The following is a 21,990-nucleotide window of genomic DNA, read 5'->3' as shown; positions in this document are numbered from 1 at the left end:
CACAGAGTTTCCTAACCAAGTGTATTTGGAGCACCAAATCATGATTATAAACTAAAGTTTGAAGCTAGTTTGTGATTTTTGGTTTGCATTAACAGCAGTTTGTCCTTATGCCTAAATTCACTAATCATAATTTGTCATTTTGCCCTATTCTCACTGCTCATTTTCCTGATAGAAATGGGAAAGAAGAACAGCTCCCAAATCATCTGCAACTCTTCGCACTACCATCTCAGAGCAGCAGTGGAGCAGAAAGGGCAGTATCCTGCACAATACACCACACAATACACTGCTGGTGAAATCATCATGCATCACTGTGATGTAACACTCATGTGTTGTAATGAACCTAGTGGGGTTCCAAAGGGAGCTTGGGGTTTTACCTGAGGATCTGGTGGATGATTCAGCTAAAGCCCTAGTCACTGGAATGGGTAGATTGCAGGGGCCTTAGACTGTATTGCCCTGTGTGGCCTCTTCCTGTGAACCAGTCCTGGGATGACCTTGCTTTACTGAGAAACTCCAGGAAATGAAGTGTCAAAAGGGACACTTGGAGCACTGTTAGAAGAAGACTTGAAGTTTGACTGAACATGGATAAGGGCCCATATTAAAGATTACCAGTTAGCAATAAGGGTCACAAAACATCATGTAGAGGTTGAAAAGGAGCGGTGAGACACCAAGCCTTGAAGCATCCCACATTGCAGGGGTCTAAGGCTCAACATCTCCTCCCTCCCAACACCAATTGGAACTGGCCACAGAGGAAGAAGGAGAACCACTGCAAAACAGTACCCCCAATCTCAACCCCTGGAACCATTCCAGAAGGATACCATGGTGGATGGTATCAAACACCACCAAGATATCCAGAAGAGCTAGGATAGATGCACGCCCCATCCCAAACTCTCCACAGGTCATGTAGCCCAGCTTAAACCCTAATTGAAAAGTGTAATGGACAGAAGAACAGGAGGAAGGGTCGCAACCTAGACAACAGTCAAATAATAGAAATCTAAGTCCAGGGTAGAAATGTAACCTGAGAAAGTATCTGAGACAGGACCCTCCCTAGTTCTCATGAAGATAAAGGGAGGTGGGAGCACATTGAAACTTGCAAGATTCTATTACTATAACTTATTATAGTTGGTCACCCAGTTAACCAGATGTTTAGACTGGATTTGGCATTTTTGTCCACCTACTGAGTCCTTCCTAAGGACCTGGGATAGGCAGATGATGTTGTTTAATAATATTAAAGGTATTGTTGCAGGTTGTAAGCTGTTCCAAGTAAAGCTGCCTTTTGCAATTGACTGATATTATTATGGTTGGTTGCACAGTCAGCCAGATGTTTAGATTGGATTTCACATTTTTACCCACTGATCGAGTCCTTCCCAAGGACCTGGGGTAGGTAGATGTTTTGGGATTGTACCCAAGGCACCTATTACTATTGGTATTATCTTTGCTTTCTTTCACTACAGTCATTCTATTTCTATTTGCAGGTCTTTGTATTTTGTGATTTTCTCCAGTTCTTTTTCTTCTATTCTGCTGTCTCCAGGTATTGCAATGTCCACTATCCAGACTTTTTAATCTTTCTTAAGACAACAATTGTTAAGTCTGGAGTGTTATGTGGCAGGTGCTTGTCTGTTTGAATTCTAAAGTCCCAGAGCACTTTAGCTTCTTCATTTTCTATTACTTTGTCTGTTTTGTGGTCCCACCAGTTCTTGCTTGCAGGCAAATGGTATTTCTTGCAGATGTTCCAATGCACCATTGTTGCTACTTTGTCATGTTGTTGTTTGTAGTCAGTCTGTGCAATCTTCTTGCAGCAGTTAACTAGGTGATCCATTGTTTCTTCAGCTTCTTTGTGGAGGTGGCATTTGTTTTTCTGTTGCTGTCTTCTCAATTCTGGTTTTATATGCATTTGTTCTTAAGGCTTGGTCTTGTGCAGCCAGAATTAGCCCCTCTGTCTCTTTCTTCAACTTTCCTGCTCTTAGCCATTGCCAGGTCTTACTATTATCTGCTTTGCCTGCTAGTTTTTTTGTCTGCTGGCCATGTAATGCTTTGCCTTGCCATATCTCTTTTCTATTCTTCATCTGGTCTTTCTTATAGGCCAGTTTGGAATTCTTATAGGCCTCTTTGGAATTCAGTAAGCCTTCATGGTGTACTAGCTTCAGTGCATTTTCTTCACTGTCCTTCAGATATTCTTCCAATGCCTTTTTTTCTTCTTTCAACTGTCTGGTGTACTTGCAACATTCCACCTATGATCCTTGGTAAGTAGAGTCTGTCAGCATCACTGCATGGATGAAAGGCATGATTCATTGTCATTATTTTTCTGGTCTTCCTATCCAGGCCTTCTAGTTCTGCTTGAGTCCAGTCCACTATTCCAGCTGTGTATCTAATGACTGGAATTGCCCAGGTATTAACTGCCGTGATGGTATTTCCTCCACTAAGTTTGGACTTTAAGATCTTCTTCACTGTCATTATGTATTCACTACTAATCTTCTATTTGACTTCAATGTGCTTGATGTTGTCAGCCTGAAGGATGCCCAGGTATTTGTAGTGATCTTCTTCATCCAGACTCTTAATGTTATTTCTATAGGGCATCTTGATTCCTTCAGTTTACACTATTTTTCCCCTGTTGTTGGTCAGGGTGGCACATTTGTCCAGTCCAAACTCAATTGCAATATTTTGGCTGTATATTCAGAGAGTGTTGAGCAGCAATTCTATTTCAAATGGGGTTTTTCCATACAACTTCATATCGTCCATGTAAAGGAGGTGGAATAGCCTGGCAGAAATTTTTGATGTTTGGTAGCCATGGCCTAACTTGTTCAGTATTGTTGACAGAGGAATCAATGCAACAACAAACAGTGGTGATAGTCTCCTTGAAAGATTTCTCTCTTGATATTAACCTCTCCCAGTCTATCACCATTGACCAGCAACTGTGTCTTCCATTGTGCCATTGATCTTTGCACAGAGCTTCTGATGTTTCTACTGACTCCTGTTATTTCTAAGCACTTGATTATCCAATCATGTGGCAGGGAGTCGAATGCCTTTTTGTAATCAATCCATGTACATTCACGTTAGTCTTCCTTCTTTTGCAGTTTTCCAAAATCATCTTGTTAGTTAGGAACTGATCTTTTGTTCTTCTGCTCTTTGTGCAGTTTCCTTTCTGCTCAGATGGAAAGAGCTTATTTTCAACTAGATGTTCTTGGATTGCATCAGCTACAACACCAGTTGCTGGTAAGCAGGTAATTGGCCTGTAGTTGCCTGGTGCTGCCCCCTTTTTGGATCTTTCATTATCAGGTAAGTTTTGCCAGATGTTAACCAATCTTCAATTAAACCTCCTTACAGTATGTTATTAAACTGCTTGGCAATGAGTGGGTGCAGACCACTCAGATGTTTCAACTAAAAACTGTGCAGTTCATCTTCACCTGGTGCTTACCAATTCTTGATCTTCCTTGCCCTTTTCTCCACCATTTCTGCTGTTATTACAAGTTCTTTCATTTCAGCTTCTTTTTTATTCCTATCTACCTCCTTTATCCAAGCTGCATTCTTGTTGTATTTCTTTGGGTTGTCCCATAGCTGCGCCCAGAATTGCACTGTTTCTTCTTTATCAGGAGTTGACTGGTTCACTGCAGTCTCTCCATTGATGGATTGGTAGAAATGTTTCTAATTCAACTGAAATTGGAGATTCTGCCTATAGCGAGCAGTTCAAGCTTCGTATTTGCTGATCTTCTTGGCTATGGTTGTTATTTGCTGCTTTATTATTTCCAGTGCTTCCTTGATCTTCCTTGTTTCTAGGTGATATTTCCTGATCAGGTATTGTTTGGTCTTCTTGTTCTTCAGCTTATTGTATTTCATCTGTTCTAACTTGCTTGCATCTGATCTTAGCATGCAGAACTTATTTTCCAACCTGATCTTCCGTTTTGGTGGTGCATTGTTTGGCTTTTTTTCTTGTTTGTTGATTTTTCACCCAAAGTATTCAGTTATAACTGCAGCTGTGCTGTACATGAGTTGGTTTGTTTCTTACAGTGAGCTGGTGCTCATATTTGATATTACAGTACTGGCATCTTTTAATACTTGTGCTAGCTGTTTCTTTGTAACAAACTTCAATGCAGGCAACCTTATTCTGTTCTTTTTGTGCTGTTCTAGATACTCAATTATTCCTTGTTTCAATTCTTGTTGTTTTTTAGTTAGAGGGCTTTGTTCTAGCTGAGAAGGCAGAGGAGAGGGTGCCTGATTTGGGAATGAAAACAATTCATTAGCTATGCTGGCTTCCTCTACTGCCAACTGCCCCTGGTTTGCCTGTACAGTCTGAGCTACTTCTGGCAAGGCTTCAATTTTTTGCCCTGGGTAGACCTTTGCAGTTCTTCCAATTCTACTTCTATGAATACTTTATTTCATATTGTAAATCAATGTTGATCTGCTAGCCTCTGTTCTGTTATTTCTGATTCTGGATGTTGTTCTTTCCAGAACTGGTACATTCTTTTCAAATATCCTCTTCTCATTGGACTTGATTTGTAATAGCAGATCATTATTACTTTGTTTTCAGTCTTTGTATATTTGTGATGGGTAAACAACTTTTCTTCCAGTAGATGCCACTGCCCCAAGACAAAGACCAGATCTAATGTATGACCTCTATTATGGGTTTGGTCCTCAATAAATTGGATCAGGACCATGGTTGTCATGGTGGTCATGAACTCTGAGGCTCTTAATTTCATAATTACACAATGTATACAAGTAATACAAACAGAAAAGAAAGGGGAACTGGAGAACTTCTTGAACTAGCCACTTGATATAATCATGTGTCTCATAACATTTTAAAATGGAATATTTTGAAGAGCCAAGATAAAATATATTTTACTACATCTAGTAACTAAAAGGAGTAAACTGAGCTTAGATATAAAGAAATGTTAGATGCCTGTTGCAATATTTAAGTGACTTTAAAACCTTCCATGAAATTAAAATAACTGTTTCACTACCTGTATACTGGAAAGATAGTGCCCTCTGGTGAAATATCTAATGTAGAACCCCATATTTTTAAATAGGTTTTAGCCAAACATAATGTCAGAAGGTCATACTGTTTAATTATACTATGCAGAATTTTTCTAGTATTATAGTTTTAAATTATTTTGCATATTTTAAGAATAACCTTGATCTACTTTCAATACCAAGCATCATAAGCTAGGTTGCCTGGATTGTTGTGAAATTTAAATTTTCTATGATTTCACTCACAACAAAGAACAACAAAGAATTGTGTGGCACCTTAAAAACTAACATATTACTTATGCCATAAGCTTTCATGAATTGCTATAAATTTTATTTGCAAAAAAAGTACCCATTACACCGTTTAAAAAAAACAAAAACAAAATAGGTTAATTTTTCCTATTTTGGAAAAGTTTGAGGGACATAAGGTGGGTCTTAAGTATCTCCATAGCTTAAGGCAGTCATTTCATCCTTTAATCCCTTCTTTCTCCACAGTGGAGCAAAAATTGTGATTCCACATACCGTACTGATGTCACTGGCTTCACACACACCCCTTTTCCCTTATAGGTCTCCCCCCCCCCCCCCCGGCAAAAAAATATGCTGTCCCTGGCTGTAAAAAAGTTGCTAGTCTTATTTTAAACTGTATGCAAAATAAGCCTTCCCAATGATGCAGCTCCATACCTTCTCAGGGCTGAAACCCAGGACCATAAGCCCCTGTGAACAATGAGTGGCAACTCAAGGGGCTTTAAAAGAATGCCCAAGGGATAGAAGGCAACGGAACAATGAGGCAAGCCCAGTTTCATTTCATGGCCTGTTATGGGACTCCTTGGACCCAAGGGTGTCAAAACTGCTTGTTGAACCGTCATTTTCTTGTTAGCATTTCAAAAAACATGTGTTTTCCTGGTGCTCTCCTATTCGAGTACTAATTAGGTCCATCTCTGCTTAGCTTTTCAAGACCAGCTAAGGCCAGTTTATATAGGACTCTATTGCTAGAGAATAGTAATTGTTCTTCGTCCTCAAGCAGCTCACCGATTGTTTAATAAGGATATCCTAATTCTCATACAATAACTTTCTTCCCTAAAATACTACTTTCTATAAAGAAGACAGGCATTTCAGTCTTCCTCCCTCCCTCCCTCCCTTTCCCCGCCCCCCAACTCCTATTCTATATGGGGAACTATAAACAGATGCCTGACTTCTTGGGTCTGAGATTTCTTCTGATTCTTTGAGAAAAGATGGAGAGTAAAACCACCATCATGGAGATAGCCATTCTATTAGCATTCTAAGTCCAAACAGGGGAATAAACCTCAATACACCTGGTTGTAACATGACTGAAATAAAAAGAGAATTTATTTCTAGGGACATTTTTTGCCTGCCCCAGTGAACACAAAAGAGACCAGGTTCAGCTTCCTATTTACAAAATCCTCTCATGTCTAAAAACTATTCCCTTCCCAAAACAAAGTCCCTTAATCCCATCAGGAACTGAAGAAAAATAAATATTCCTTACCCTAACAAAGGCAGAATGAGACTGACACAAAGCAGCCTGGATCTAGCTCCAATGTAATTGTCCAACATATGCCTAATAAGGGAAAGATCAGCAATGTAACCCAGCAAAACTGCAGATGTTCTATGTAAATTGGAGACATGCACCTAATCTCATCAACATTCTAATGCTTGCTAGCATTAGAATGTTACTATTGCTACAATAGTTGTTTCCAATGCTGCTGTTGCTTCTAAAAAGCATGGTTTTCCTTGACAATAATGCAGCTTTTATTTTATAGACAAAACTATACAAAGCTTTCCTTCTGTGGTCCCAAGAATCCTGACAGCAAACCAGAATCTTGAAAACAGCCCACACCACAGTTCAAAATACCTATAAAAGTTCTTATCTTTCCTTTGTGTTCTGTTCATCTTCTTCTATATACTGGAACCCAACAATTATTGCCTCAATAAAGTATGATCTTCTTCCTCAGAGTTGCCCTCCATTTTTCACCATCCACAATAGTAATAAGGCATAGCAACTCATGGAGTCCTTGGGGTTCTCTGAGCTTGGTTCTTTTCTTGCAAACATTTCATTACCCAGCTAGGTAACATCTTCAGTGCTAAAATGGGATGGGGTTTGCTCTCTATTTATGTGCTGTGGCCTGCCTTGCCAGTGCTGGTGGGGGTGGGGGTTTTGTATTGCTCCTCTGGTAGTTCTTTGATTAGCATACATTTACTGCTTGATTGTGTGCCTGGTGGCACACCTTTGCTTATCTGGGTGATGATCCCTGGTGAGGAGATCTTCTGGTCTTTTGTCTCTTTTGAATAGTATGTAGATGCTGTTTATCTCTATGTGTCTGTTAATTGCTGCCTTGTCTGACTACCAGGCTTCCAAGAATTCTCTTGCATATTTGGATTTAATTTGGTCTATAGCAACTCATATGGTTTGCCCTTTCCATCCCATCTCACTGATATGGAGATCAGAAACATGCTCCTCTGGAGAAATCTCAGTGATGATATATCAGACAGTCATGATCTGAAAAGACACAGAAAGTCTATGATCCAAATTTATCATGTTTTCTATCTGGTGATTTTCCCTGTCTATTAGGGATAGGACTTTCAGATAAAAGAGAGACTCTGGTGGTCATATCTCATTATTCTTAAAATCCAAGATAAGAGAATTCAGGATCTGACCCAGTTTTATATCCCCTGCCCATATTCTACTTTAGACTATAATCTCTTTCTACTCACCACAATCCAAAGACTTTTGGTGGGTTAATTAATTATAAAAACAATTAATTGGCTTGGATCCTAAGCTAAGTTCAGGAGGAAAATGTCCTGTTCTTCTCTTCCCCTTCAACAACTTGCAGCTCTCCAAAAGCCACTCAAATTAGTCAAGGAGACCCGCATAAACAGTATGGCACACAACACTTGGAACGTTATGGTAGACTTTTTTTTTCCTATGCACTTCCTTAAGTTAATGTATCCTGAAATCCTCAGATAATTTGGAATAATTCCTTTCTCATCCAAAATTATGCATCCTACCCCATATTGCTTAAAAGAGGGCATCAGCCTTCCAGAGAGACTTGAAAAAGAGAATGAGAAATGTCTTTCCCTGAACTTTCTAAACTAAGTTTAACTTATCTTGAAATCCAAGTCAAATATTAAAATAATTACAATGATTGTTTGAAGAACAGAAGCCATGGACAACTATTGATGTTAAATTCAAAAGGTATTTTCCCTTGGTCAGTTTCTATTGCTGGACATGGAGATTCCCTTTTCAAAAAAACAGCTGCCTATGCTCTTGGCTGGTCAGTTTTGGAGCCTTGTGTTGACTGCTTTTTTTTTTTAATTTTTTTTTACAAAAAAAAGAAAAAAAATACATAAAAGTGCTTTAACAAAAAAGTGAAAAAATACAACAAAGAGAAAAAGTGTTAATATATCATTATAAAAATAAACAGTTACAATTCTATATATGCTTATCTAATACAAATATTATTTAAGTACATATATATTTCTAATAAATTTATATGACTATCTTTTTTTAAACCTATTGTATTTTGTATAAATGAGTCCCATATTTCATTATACTTGTCCATACAAAGTCTACATCTATAGGCAACCCACTCATAAGTAGCAAGTGCAATCAAGTCTTCAATCCATTAAGTAAATGGGGCCATATATTTATCTTTCCAATGTTGCAATACCAGTCTTTTGGCCATAGTAAGGTCATGGAGAATCCATTTATGTTGTCCAGTTGTCAAGTTCTATGTACTAGGTATATAGTTCAAAAGAATATTATCCTCTGAAAATTTTAGCTTTTGTTGCACAATCATATGTTTATAGTCCACTACTTTCTCCCAAAACTTAATAAGTATAGGACATGCTAAAAACATATGCTTTAAAGAGAGACACATTGTCATTATTACATCTCCAACAAAATGCTTTTTTTGACAGTCCTTTTCTATACAGATGTAATGGAGTCCAATAAATTCTAAATATTATTTTTTTGTTATATAAGTCATAGTTTAAGGTGCATTGACACTCTTACTACAGAAGTTAAGATACTCTCCCATTGTCCAGGCAATATAGAAACCTCCAATTCTTTATTCCATTCATCCCTTAACATCTGTATATCAAAATGATTTATTGATAACAAATATCTATACAAACTAATAGTAGGTTTTTTAGTTTTAAAGGATTTAATAAGTTGTTCTAATATCTCAGGTGTCTCAGAAGCTGAAAATGCTGCTGGTCCAAACAATGTTGTTAACAAATATTGTAAGTATAAATATTGCCATTGAGTTCCATCTGATAGATTATATTTATCTCTTAACACAGAATACGTTAAAAATTCATCTTCATCATATATCAGTTGGTCCAAAGTCAATATCTCCACTTCCATCCAATTTTTCCATATCACCATCTTTTTTCCTAATTTTTAAAGTTGGCTTTCCCCATAAAGTCAATTTGGCATGGGAAAAAGGGTCAAATCTTTTTTTTTTATTAAACATTATGTCCCATAGCTTTCTAACTGACAAAATTGTTTCCAGAGATATTAGAGTTTTAGTATATTTCAGTCCTAATATTGTCCAAAGGTATTACATATGTATATTCCACAGTTGCCCAAAGCGGAAAATTAATACCACTTGTTGGCTTCCAATATTTAATACTTGACAATAGGTCAGCATGATGATTTAGCTACAGATTCAGAAGTCCGAATCCTCCCTCGTTAATTGATAATTTCATTTTCTGTAAAGGTATTCTCGGAATTGAAGAACCCCATAGAAATTTTCTAAACAAATAATTCATTTTCTGAAAATATTTTCCAGATATAAAAACTGGAATTCCTCTAAGAATACACATTAACCTGGGAATAATATTCATTTTGAGAGCATTTGCCTTTTGCCTTATGTTGACGGCTTAAAGAGGAATCTGCAGCTTGAGTAGGTGCTTCCAAAAAGGTAGATTTAGCATTACCCAACCACTGAGGTTCGCTTTCATGCAATCTTCCTTTCCTTAGCCCATTTTTACAGAGATCTGTTTTTCTTGGGATCATGATATGCAGAAAAAGGATTGGATGCCTTTATTTACTCATTACTTTATTTATTTATTTGGGCTTTGCATTTGTATTTGCATTTGCCAACCTACCAGCAAAGAAAGAGACAGAACTCTAGAACTCTTTTTTTGTTGTGATTGTTGTTCTGTATCCAAATCACTCAAAATAGCCATTTCAAATTGAGAATATTTTTCACATCTGTAGGTCATTGTTGGCTCCACAGTTCTTTACAGCATAATAGTTCCATGGTGAATTCTCAGCTGCCAGAATGAAAATCTCATTTTGATTCCTGGCCAATAGAATATGATTTTTGATTTTATGAATAATAAGGTGATATATTGCTTTCTGTATGAGACTACAATGGCTATGTGTTACTTTTAGTATGAAAGCCAGATTGCCTCTGAATTGCAACTGAAGGCAGGAACAGAACCCTAGGAACAGATGATATTTACTTATTCTTTTGAGCTTCCTCTGGGCATTTGGTGTGTGATGGAATGCTTAACAGATCCTGGGAACACAGAGGAGGCAACAAGATAGTTGAGGAAGGAAGCAGGGCCATTACGGAAGATATTCTTGAGTCTAGGGGAAGGAGGAAGCATGGGAAAGAGACTCAGAGTAACTCTGTCTTCATTACACTAAGTATATGTTGTGTGGAAGAATTACTTCAGTAGGCTTTCAAGATTCAGTTACATTACCTTACTTAGCAATAAAGATCTTTCCAGAAATCTTGCTTCCTGGGTTTGCCAGCCTTGCAGGTCTTGACATTCATCTATGATTTTCCCACACAACTTATACCTAGTGTAATGAAGGCAGAGCTACTCTGAGTCTCTTTCTCATTCTTCTCCCTTCCCCTGGACTCAAGAATTTTATTCTAATGGCCCTGCTTACCTCTCTTGCCACCTCCTCTGTGTTCCAAGGGTGGTGAGAGAGTATGGAAATGGGATCCTGGATTTTAGTTTGATTCAGCAGAGATTTCTTAGTAGCTTAATTACACATGAGGAGATCAGGTATCTCTTTCATTATGTAAAATAATAACGAATCATCAGATCTTCTGAACTCTGAGAAGTGGGAGCTGAAACAAGAAAACACTAAAGAAAGGTGATTTGTTCATAATACTATACACATGTCTTATGAAGAATATGTTTTAACTGGAAAGGTAGAATATAAATTCAGTAAATAAATATATATATAATATTCAGAGGATGGAAACAACCATAGAGTACTTTTGGACAGATAGCTCCTGGCAAACAAACAAAATTGGCAGCTGTTCTGTATTTCTTTCCTTAAACATTTTTTTGAGATGAAAAATAGAAGTTGGAAAAGGCAGTAGAGACACATGGGAAGATTACAAATTTTGATTACAAAAATTACAAAAGGAAGACAGTATCATCTGGGTCCCTCTCTCACACATACATATCAAAACATCTGTTTTTAACAAAGAAAATTTCTCATTAAAGCCTCATCTGGAAGCAGCCATAATCTATCCATTTACCAGGCACTCCATATGAAACTGCTGTAACCTTTTTTTTTTTTTTTTACCAACTGCTTGCTAATGAAATATATGATAAATCAATTTTTGGATTTTATGCAACCAATTGTGTTGGTGATAGTATGGTGATGACACTGTAAAGAACCTGGTAGTTCTAATTAAAATCATAGTTCTTAAAATATAATAGAAATCAAACTATTACAATAATTATAAAAGAAATATAAAAAGAATTGCTGAAATTCATTTTCAGTAAGATATATTCCATTAATCCAATGATTGCCAGAATTCTTCAGGTATATGGTATACCTTTCATGACAGATTTGTCCTAGTAAAATACTGCTAGATGTAGTTCCTGCAATCTGCACAAATTACAACCACACAGCATCACTGTAGCACACAAATCAACTAAAGCCCTCCAAAACATCTTAAGTAAACCAAAAGACCCAGTAGCCCAAGAAGAAAAAACAGGAATCATCTATAACATACAGTGTAAGAACTGTAACAGCCACCACTATGTAGGACAAACAGGCAGCAGAGCACATCCATGAACACCAACTAGCAATCAGAAGATATGATGGAAACGCCTTAATCTCACAACACATGGACAGATTCAACCACAGTTTCAACTGGGAAACTGTTAGCATCCTAGACCAAGCTAAATCCAGAAACATTAGAGAATTCCTAGAAGCTTGGCATTCAGACAAATCAGCCATCAATAGACACACAGAGATGCACACCATTCAAAAGAGACAATAAAAAAGCTAAGAAGGAAACAAAAAGACCAGAACACATCCTCTCCAGCAACCAACACCCAGATAAGCACAGATTAACACCAGACAAACAATCAAGCAGAAAACAATTACCTTAATCAAAGAACTACCAAAGAGAAAACCAAGGGCAAGCTATTGTATATAAACAGGGAGAAAACCCCACACTCTCTAGCACTGATGATGTTACCTAATCAGGTAATGAAACGTCTGCAAGCAAACAACCAAGCTCAGAGAGCACCAAGGACTCCACAATTCAACCCTGAACTACATATATTCTCTTCTATTGGAAGCAATTAATTAAAAGAATAATATAAAGAAGGGAATATTAACATAGTTGGAGTCACTATGTAACATACAGTCTAAAACTGCACAGTAAAAAGAAGAGAAAAATCTGTAGCAGAGACAAAATGGGATCATTCATGAAATGATCATCTGAAACTGAATGCACTGTAAAAATTAGGAATGCTACAGATAAGTATATTGAGAACTGTAAGCAAAGTTATAAAGCAATCCTGGATAGTATCAGAGAGAGTAGAGGGATATTTATTTATTTAATGTTCCATCTTTTATTCAGGAGCTCAAGGTAGCATGGGTAATTCTCCCTCCTTCTCTGTTTCTCCACAACATGAACTCTAGACAGTAGGTTTGGCTGGGAGAATAACCAGCAAAAAGTCACCCAGTAAGATTCCATGGCTGAGTGTGGACTTGAATCTGGATCTCCCTGATGCCATCTAACACCTTAACTACCACACCACACTAGCTCTTAGAATACTGTTTGGGTAGCCAGGACTCCTGCTAACTCATGCTAGGTAGGACAGAAGTTTTATGCTATACTTCTGCCCATTGGTTTTAATGGAGGTGTTATTAAACCAGATTCATTGAAAAGATTAAGGAGCAGTGACCAAATAGATCCAAGGCCACCTCAACTACACCCTCCAGACTGCCCCACTTTGGACTTTGTGCCACTACTGAAGAGGATTCTCCAAGGTTCTCCCTGAAAGGTAGTACTCTTAGTTGGCTCAGGAACATATTTGCATGATCCTATCCTCTCAAGAGAGCCAGTTTGGTCTAGTAGTTAAGGCACCAGGCTAGAAAGCGGGAGACCATGAGTTCTACTCCTGCCTTAGGCATGATGCCAACTGGGCCAGTCATTCTCTCTCAGCTCTAGAAAGAAGGCAATGGCAAACCACTTCTAACAATCTTGCCAAGAAAACTGCAGGGATTAGTCCAGGCAGTCACCAGGAGTCAACAGTGACTTGAAATCACACACACACACACACACACATTCAAAATCCCTTTCAAGGGAGAATTCTAAGAGTTGGGCTTGCATTGCTATTTTCTTGCTATCACTATGCTACTTAATTTTAAATAAATGCATACTCCAAATATCTTGCCAACTTACTGTTATTTGTACAGTGGTATATGAAATCTCTCTCTTTTTCCCTATCTTAAGCAGGAAAGAAGATATATTAAATTATTAATATGTTTAGTGATTCAGCCTTAAAGCTAATTTCAGTACAAATTTTGTAAAATAATAAGATTAATTAGAACATATGGGAATCAGATCCTGCTTGTACTATTAAGAAAATGATAGGAAACTGTGGATTGCTGTAAGCCTCTTTATCTGATAAATCAGTCATCATACCCATGATCCAGAGGAAATAACTCCATTGACCATTTTTATTTGTCAATTAACAAACTGTTACATTCTGAGAAAGAACCAGCAGGATAGTAACAGATAACATCTGGACAGAGTTTAGTCTTGTTTGCTTCCTGAGTAATTAACATGTTCCATGATCCAAATGAGCTACACAGAATCATATATTTGGAGTAATATACAGTATGTTGTGGCCAATTATATTCGTACTTTGTCTAAAGGTTGTCATCTTCTGCTTATTGATGCCTCTTTGCCCCTTGCCTCAATGCTGCATTTAGTGTTGCCATGCATATTAGAAAACAAAAAGCAAAGTTGTACCATATATATTGTTCTGCTATTCACTAGAAAGTCATTGTATTGACTGTTGAAACAGCTATTCTATATACACTTAACAGGGGAGCAGGTTCCATGGAATTTAGTGGGCTTTTTTTGTAAGTAAATGTATATAGGATTGCACTATAAAGCTATAACGCTATGCATATTGAACTTGAAGTAAGCTCTGTTGATCACAATAGTTAGAACACCCAAGCAAACATGCATGACTGCATATTAAGCTTTAAGGATAAAATCAAGATGATTACCATGATTACCAAGATGTAAATAGTCTTGATCTCTCCTCTTTTCTTAGAATCACACTCATTCTGACTTACTTTTAATATGAGGTGCATCATGTACATGTTTTTCATTAATCTCTTAGTTCAATTTGTACCATAAATTGCTAATTGAAATTGATATGCACTTCAATATATCGTAAAATGATTTCCAGAAGTCCATCTCACTTCCACCCAAACATCCTTTCTGAGAAAATATGTCAAGTTGAAATTGTGTAAAATTCCCAGCCCTGGAGCATTGCAGAAAAGAAAAGAAATGCTGGATGAAGCCAAAACAATAATCCATAACCGAGGCTTGCTGCAGGGCGAGCTCTGCTTCTCACCACCCTCCCACGCTTGCTCATATATATCTTGGCTTGGGTACTAAGATATTCTTGCCCCTTCCTTACACTCTGAGCTGACTTTTGGCTTAAAAAAAAAAGTTTTAGCAGCCAGTTCAGTTTGTCCATGTGAATTACTTTTAAAACTGATTAAGTTTATCCCTGAAGCAGGCAATCTTGTGATTATCTTGTAATTCTTTTCTTGGATTCATGTTTATTATATTCCTATTTACTTAGGTGTGGGGGTTGGGGGGGGTTGTTATTCTTTGTTCTGTAAGCCACACAGAGTCTGTTGGAGTCAGGTAGCATCAAAATCGAATAAATAATCTTTGGGGGATGAATCTGGACATTGACAGTAGGTGGTGAAAACCCTCCCCAAATGGTTGTCAGGTAAGACTTGCCTGTCATACCATCCACAGCCTGCAGATATGGGCCAGTGCATGTGTCACCACTACTGGTCCTCCATCCTCCCATGATGCTGAGCAGTGCTCCTTCCAGCTGCCAGCGGGAAGTGCAAAAAATGGCAGCTCGCCACTGTCCTACTTCTGCCCTTTACATTTTATAGCAAGAGAGAAGCAAATTTAAAAGCCAGCACCCAGGCTCCTAGGGCAGGAGCCACCCCTTCAAGGATGGGAGGGAGGTGGTGGGGATAGTGGCAAGGGATGGCCTTGGCTGTAGGAGGGAGGGAAGAAACCCCAAAGCCAGTCTTACCCAAGTGGTGGGATGAAACAGGAATTCTACTAGTGGGGAACTGCCTACCCCACAGCCTCATGTTTCTTTTGGAGAAGGACCATGGCAAAGAGTCAATCCTCCCAACTTCCCAAAATATACAAACCCCACAGTGTCATAGATACACAGGAGGCAACGTGTGCATTGTGTGCCATCCTGTCCTGCTCTGAATCCCACACACCCACTTTTCCTGCAGTCCAGCTGCTTAGATTGTAAGTGGGCAGCAGGGGACAGATCAGCTTTGACAAGACTTGCTGGGATTACAAGAGGTGGGTCTTCTTCCTCTCAGTAACCTTGTGCCTAATAGGTCATACGGGCATTTGTGTGAACAGAGCCCCTAACCTAGAAGCAAGTGTGTTTCTAAGGGCCTAAAAGTTTGCCCAACCCCATCCTTGAAAGGTTTGTCCCTCGTTCCCACCAGAATTGGTTTGCGTGCACACCAGACCTCTGCAAGCGGATCTCAAGTGGCGCAACCATCAACTTGTCTAATTATAAATATTCAGAAGCTGGTAAAAAGGATCAATTTGTTCTGAGTCAGACCCACCACTACCCGTACACAATCCTTTCTCTACATAGCCAATAGACTGCCAACGTATTTCACAATGCTCACAAAAATCTTATCAGCCAAGCTTGAGAAGAAAAGGTCATTTCTGTTTAAAGGAGATAAAAACTCTAGACTTTTTGCTGGTCCTCACAAAGCACACAGATCATGTGGTTTGCCATAGGGTGAAGCACTCTTGGATGATTCATGCAACCAGTGCACCACGTACAAAAGCCAGAGGGGGAAGAGGAGATAAAGATCCTTTACAGTCACATCAACCAGCTCTCTGTATAAATAGCAGAACAAATGCAGCTCACAGCTGAGTTCTCTAATACACTGCCGTGTTGCTACAGCAATGACAACCCAAGATATTAACTGTCTGAAGCAAAGCACCAAATACTGCACTGTTACAGTCCAAGGAGAGCACTTTTCAAGTCTCATTAAAGCATGCAGACATCTGCTCCATTTCTGGCTTTTATTTTTCTACTACATTCCACAAACCGAAACAGTCTGCTTCATCTTATGGCATAGTAAGGCTACACCTGTGGCACAGTTTTGAGTTCTGCGTAAGAGAAACATTTTCCAAAATGTAGATCCCCTTCAATCTTTGCTCTGGCATTAACCACCTATCACACTGGCACAATGCTTTTACAAAACTAGCATCATGGTTCCGGTTCCTGATAGTGGTATCTCACAGGCATCTGGGGAGGAAACAAGGGAGGAGGCAAGTGATAACACATACATCATGACATCATTGCCCAAATTGTGTTATTTGTGTAGGGTTTTGTCACAAGTGTCCTTTCTATAGAATGTTCTCCTGGCTAGGCTCATCTGATACCTACCTGAATAATATTTTTGTTTTTTTTACAATTGGATTTTCAGTGACTATTGTTGCTGCTACTTTTGGCCTCCTCTTTTTAGATTTTATTTTCTTTGTTATATTTTATTTGAACTGAAAAGTGTTATAAAAAAGGTATGGGTGTTTTGGTTGTTGGTTTTGCTTTTCAATGAGTACCATATAAATATCATATGTAGAAACAGAATTTTAAACTGAATGTTATATGTTTAATCAGTTCTGAGTGCAGAACAGATGAAATACATATTTTTAAAAAATAGGAAAAAAAGAATTATACGACATCAGAATGGTAGAATTCCAGTGTAAACATTAGAATAAAGACAGAATAAATAAACTGGCTTTCCCCAACATGGTGCTTTCCACATTGTGTTACAGGACGCAATACCCAGAGCCTATTGGTAGATTTTAAAAGCTTTGTTTTAGCACCGTCAGCATCTCACATTCACTCTGTCAATCATTCAGACCATATGTATTAAAAGATCCTACTTGTCATTGGCCAAGCAACAAACAGTGATTAGGAAATCCCCAGAGAGTGCTCTCCGAGATGAACCTTGATGGAGTGGTAGATGGGACTTCAAACTTCTTTTCTGTCTACTTGTGTTTTCTAAGCAATACTAGATTATTTCAGTTTGTTTGCTGAGTCACCACAGTATTCCAGATCAACGCTGACAGTTGTCCATCTTATCAAAATGTTCATTTCCATTGCAAGAATCTTAGAGAAATATTCCCCAATATTCTCATCTCTTCATATCTTGGCTTGGAATATCTTGTATCTAGCTATAGTTTTGCACATACATTCCTTTCAGGTTCTATCTCCAGCACAAATTACTAACCTTTAGTTGTCTAGTCATTAACTAATTGTGTAACTATTGCAATTCTCATAATCATCCCCATCCAGCATTGACATCCCAAAGATGGTGAGAGTTGCAGTTCAGCCCTTCCAGAGGCTACAAACTAGAGAAGGTTGCATTTAATTGTCATTATTCAGGGGCTTCCATGGGGAAGGTCAAAAAGTTGAGATAGTAACTGTGACTGCATGATTGAAGCCCTACCCCTTTTTATGTGTGTCAACATTGCCTGCAACTCATGTAAAAAGGGGGGCAGAGCTTTGTGCAATTCTAGCTTTCATCCTGGCCTTTTTGCCCACCCCTCCAGACATCCTGTCACTATTGCTATATTTTAAAATACCTGAAAATGATCTTTAATTTATAAAATATTAGCCCACCAGGTCTAGTTTTAATCTTGATAGTTAATTAAACTGAAATCCCTAGCTCTGGTCCAACAATTAATTCATATATTTATGCCAACAAGCACTTCTAAAAATTTGCAGCAGAAGTGTGCCAATCATTTTCAGGATCAGTGTCTTTCTGAATTAGACTGTTCTATATTTTTTAAAAGCAGAAATAGATTATATTTAACTATTATGTGAAAAATAATACCTAATCTACTCTGCAAAAATCCTTTAGAGACATATGACAAGAAAGCTGAATAAAAACAAATAGTAGGGCAGCCTGGAAAGCAAGGGTTTTTTCCTATATTCTTTAAGCAAACAGTGACCAGGATAAGTAAGACTGTACAGGTAGTCCTCGTTCAGAGACCACTCCTGCAGCATAAACCAGTTTGAAATAAGATGAGACAATAATTCCTACGACAGCCACTATGGATGTCAAACATTTCATACTCTAAATAAGAACATTTTATTTAGACTCTGTTTAAATTATGCATGGGATAGTCAGATAACCAAATACACATTTTTTTTAAGAGAACAGGTTTTAGAAACCACCTTTAATCACAAAATCTGTAAGTTACTATGGTCATACAAAGGAAGAGTAGGATTTTTTCACTTTTCTTTTTATGGTAGGATTTCTTTTCCTTTAGCAACAGTCAAAAATTGGAGCAAGAGAGGTTTGTCATCTATACATCTCCAAGATGGGGGCAAGGGGAGAAAACTATACCTGTCATTGAATCAGGAAAACAAAGAGGAACCATTCAACTAAAAACAGTGAGCCTTGGAATTCTGAAAAAAGATTTATTTTTATTTTCTGTTCTCCATGCATAAAGAGTTCAAATACACAATTTTCTTACAGATATAAATTTTGCAAAATTATTAATAAGCCTATTATCTGTTTAACGTTGATATCAATGATATGGTGTGAAAATTCACAAAACTGTAATATCCAGCCAAATCTGGCTGGTAGACCTATTGCATTACTTTTATATGCAGATGATGTATCCATTATTTCAACTTTACCTATTGGAAATACCTCCTGTTGCCTGGGTAATGTTTGTTAACTATCGAAAAACAGAAATTATTGTCTTTTCAAAGAGACTCCTAGATGATTGATTGATTATGTCTTATTAAGTCCTAATGACTCCTTAGTCACTCCTTAGTGACTCCTTAGATAGAATTTCTCCATAACAATCTATCCCTAACTTAGTCTTTCAGGTCTTCCACGGGGCACCCATCACCCCTGTAACTGAGTGTGACCACCTTGCTGCTGGTTTGCCCTCTTCTTGTCTTTCCTTCCACCTTTCCATTAGAGCCTTCTTCAGAGAGCTGGGTCTTCACATAATGTGTCTGAAGCAAGATAATTTGAGTCTGATCATTTGTGCCTCAAATGAGAGCTCTGAGCTGATTTGTTTGATGAGCCATTGGTTTGTTTTCTTGGTTGTCCAAAGTATTCTCAGAAATATCCTCCAACACTAGAGTTCAAAAGCGTCAATACTACTCCTATCTTGCTTCTTCAAAGTCCAATTTTCACTTCCATAGAGTATCACAGGGAATACCATGGCCTGCATTATTCTGAACCTTATAGGTATAGAGACATAATGGCATTTGAATATTTTCCAAGGCTTTTATGGCTGCTCTACCAAGTACTAATCTGTGACATATTTCTTGATTGTTTGTTCCTTTACTGTTGATGGTTGATTCTAAAAGGTAGAAGTTATTCACCACTTTGATATCTTCAATGCCAGTTCTAAGGCTGGTTGTTCTACCTGTTGCCATTAGTTTGGTCTTCTTTATATTTAATTTTAGTCCCATTTTTTCACTTTGCTCCTTAATTTTTATTACTAGAGCTTGTAGATCCTTTGCATTTTCAGCTATGAGGGTAGTGTCATCAGCAGAGCATGAGTTATTGAAGTTTCTTCTTCCAGTTTTGAAACCACACTCATCTTCTTCCAATCCAACTTCCCTTAATATATATTCAGCATGTAGAAGTAAACATTAAGAACGATACAGGTAGTCTTTGGTTGTGATGACAATTGGGACCAGAATTTCCATTGCTAAGCAATGTAGTCGTAAAGTGCAATGCCATGTGACCACATTGCTTAGCGGCAGCAATTCTGGTAGTCCCAGTTGCCACATTATATGAAAGCCACACGAGTTGTTAAGCAAGGACCTCATGTGATCATGACATCCAACTTCCTGCTAGCTTCTCCATTGACTTTGCTTGTGGGAAGCCAGCAGGGAACAACAGAAATTGCAATCACATGACCACGGCTCACTGTGACATCATAATCATGAGTGGGTACCAAGCACCCAGATCACGATCATATGACTGCAGAGACACTATGACGGCTGGAACTCTGAGGAACGGTTGTAAGAACCATTTGTTCAGCATCATTGTTACTTTGAATGGTCGCTGTATGAATGGTGGTAACTCGAGAATTACTTGTGTTATTGAACCTTTAAATATCTCAGAACTGTTTTCCATGCTATCTGCACTTGGAGGGCCCAAATTCAATATTTAAAAGGTAAAAAGGAGTGTAGCCCCTTTTTCTGCATGAAAGAAGGTAATCATATGCTATTTGGATTAAAAGTGCTACTTTCTTATGACTTTCAAATGTTTGCCTATAGTGTTATTAGAAGCTGTTCAATCAGGATTTCTAAGGGGCAGATTTCTGGTTCCATAATGTATTTCAAACTCATTTCTTCTTGGGATGGTATTAAGTAAAACTCAGGTCTTTGTTTGTTTGTTTGTTTATTAGATTCATATGGCCGCTCATCTTATACAATGCAACCCTGGGTGGCTAACAACAGCAACATAGAAAAAATAAAACAAGAACCCCACAAATTTAAAACCACCACACACAACCAAGGTGCCATAGCACTCTCATGCCAAATACACATGTACTGGGCTCAACTCCCAAGCTAACCCAGTGGCTGGGGGAAGAGCCAGGTCCTTCATGGCCTTCCAGAAGACTAACAGGGTAGGGACCATCCAGATCTCTGGGGGAAGTTGTTCTATAGGATAGGTACCCTTATGGAGAAGGCCCACCTTCTAGACTCTGCCAGATTACAATGTTTAAAGGAGGGGACCTAGACTGTGCCCACCCTATCCGATCTGGTGGGATGGGCACATACCCTCATCTATAACATGTGTTAGCTATTGGCATAAATTAAATTAATTTTTAACCCAAGCAGTTTAGCTATTCTGACTCTTCTAGGTAATTTCAATCTTCTTGTTGGAAATAAGCTTCACCCTAAGGTATTGTGGACTTTTAACTAATGCACTGATCTCAATGGGCTTTGGAAAAGGCCAAACCATTATTTAAGCAACATGCCAAAGATACTGTCAGGTTCAGCCCAAGGAACTTAGCAGAACAATTCAGGAACAGTTCAGTTACTTTATTAGCTTGCACCTACTAGACAGAATCTTGCCAGACTAACTCTAACCCCCGACAACCGCAACTAAACAGTCTGACTTCCTTAGGGTGGTGCCAGTCTCATCCTCTTAGTTTTCACACGCTCAGGCTGCAGGCTGAGGAGATGCTTGAGATTCCTCTCCGACTCCCAATGACCTTGGACCTCCTCATTCAAGTCTTCCATCACAGATACTGACCTCCAAAATAATTTCAGCCAGGTTCCACCTTATTAACCTTAGTGAGGCAAGAAAAATGTGTTGTACCTGCCATTATTTGTTTAATATCACATTGAAAAATACCAAAAGACCTTTTATATTAGCCTGTTGTAATGCCTTATAGAGCAGGTTTTGCACCATGTGGTAAGGGTGAAATTGAA

The 21,990-nt window shown here is 38.2% G+C and overlaps 1 protein-coding gene across 11 annotated transcripts in view; it reads left to right on the top strand.

Moving 5' to 3' along the window:
- The window catches only part of LOC148214914 (uncharacterized), a 158,963-nt gene that overhangs the window by 104,512 nt on the left and 32,461 nt on the right, over window positions 1–21,990 (top strand). The window lies entirely within an intron of this gene.

Source organism: Python bivittatus, unplaced genomic scaffold, assembly GCF_059951505.1.
Source record: "Python bivittatus isolate LINGU-HERP-01145 unplaced genomic scaffold, Pbiv_v1 ctg000480_np1212, whole genome shotgun sequence".
NCBI classification, from domain to species: domain Eukaryota; kingdom Metazoa; phylum Chordata; class Lepidosauria; order Squamata; family Pythonidae; genus Python; species Python bivittatus.
Note: the sequence above shows the minus strand (reverse complement) of the source record. Positions and strands in the feature narration are given on the sequence as shown.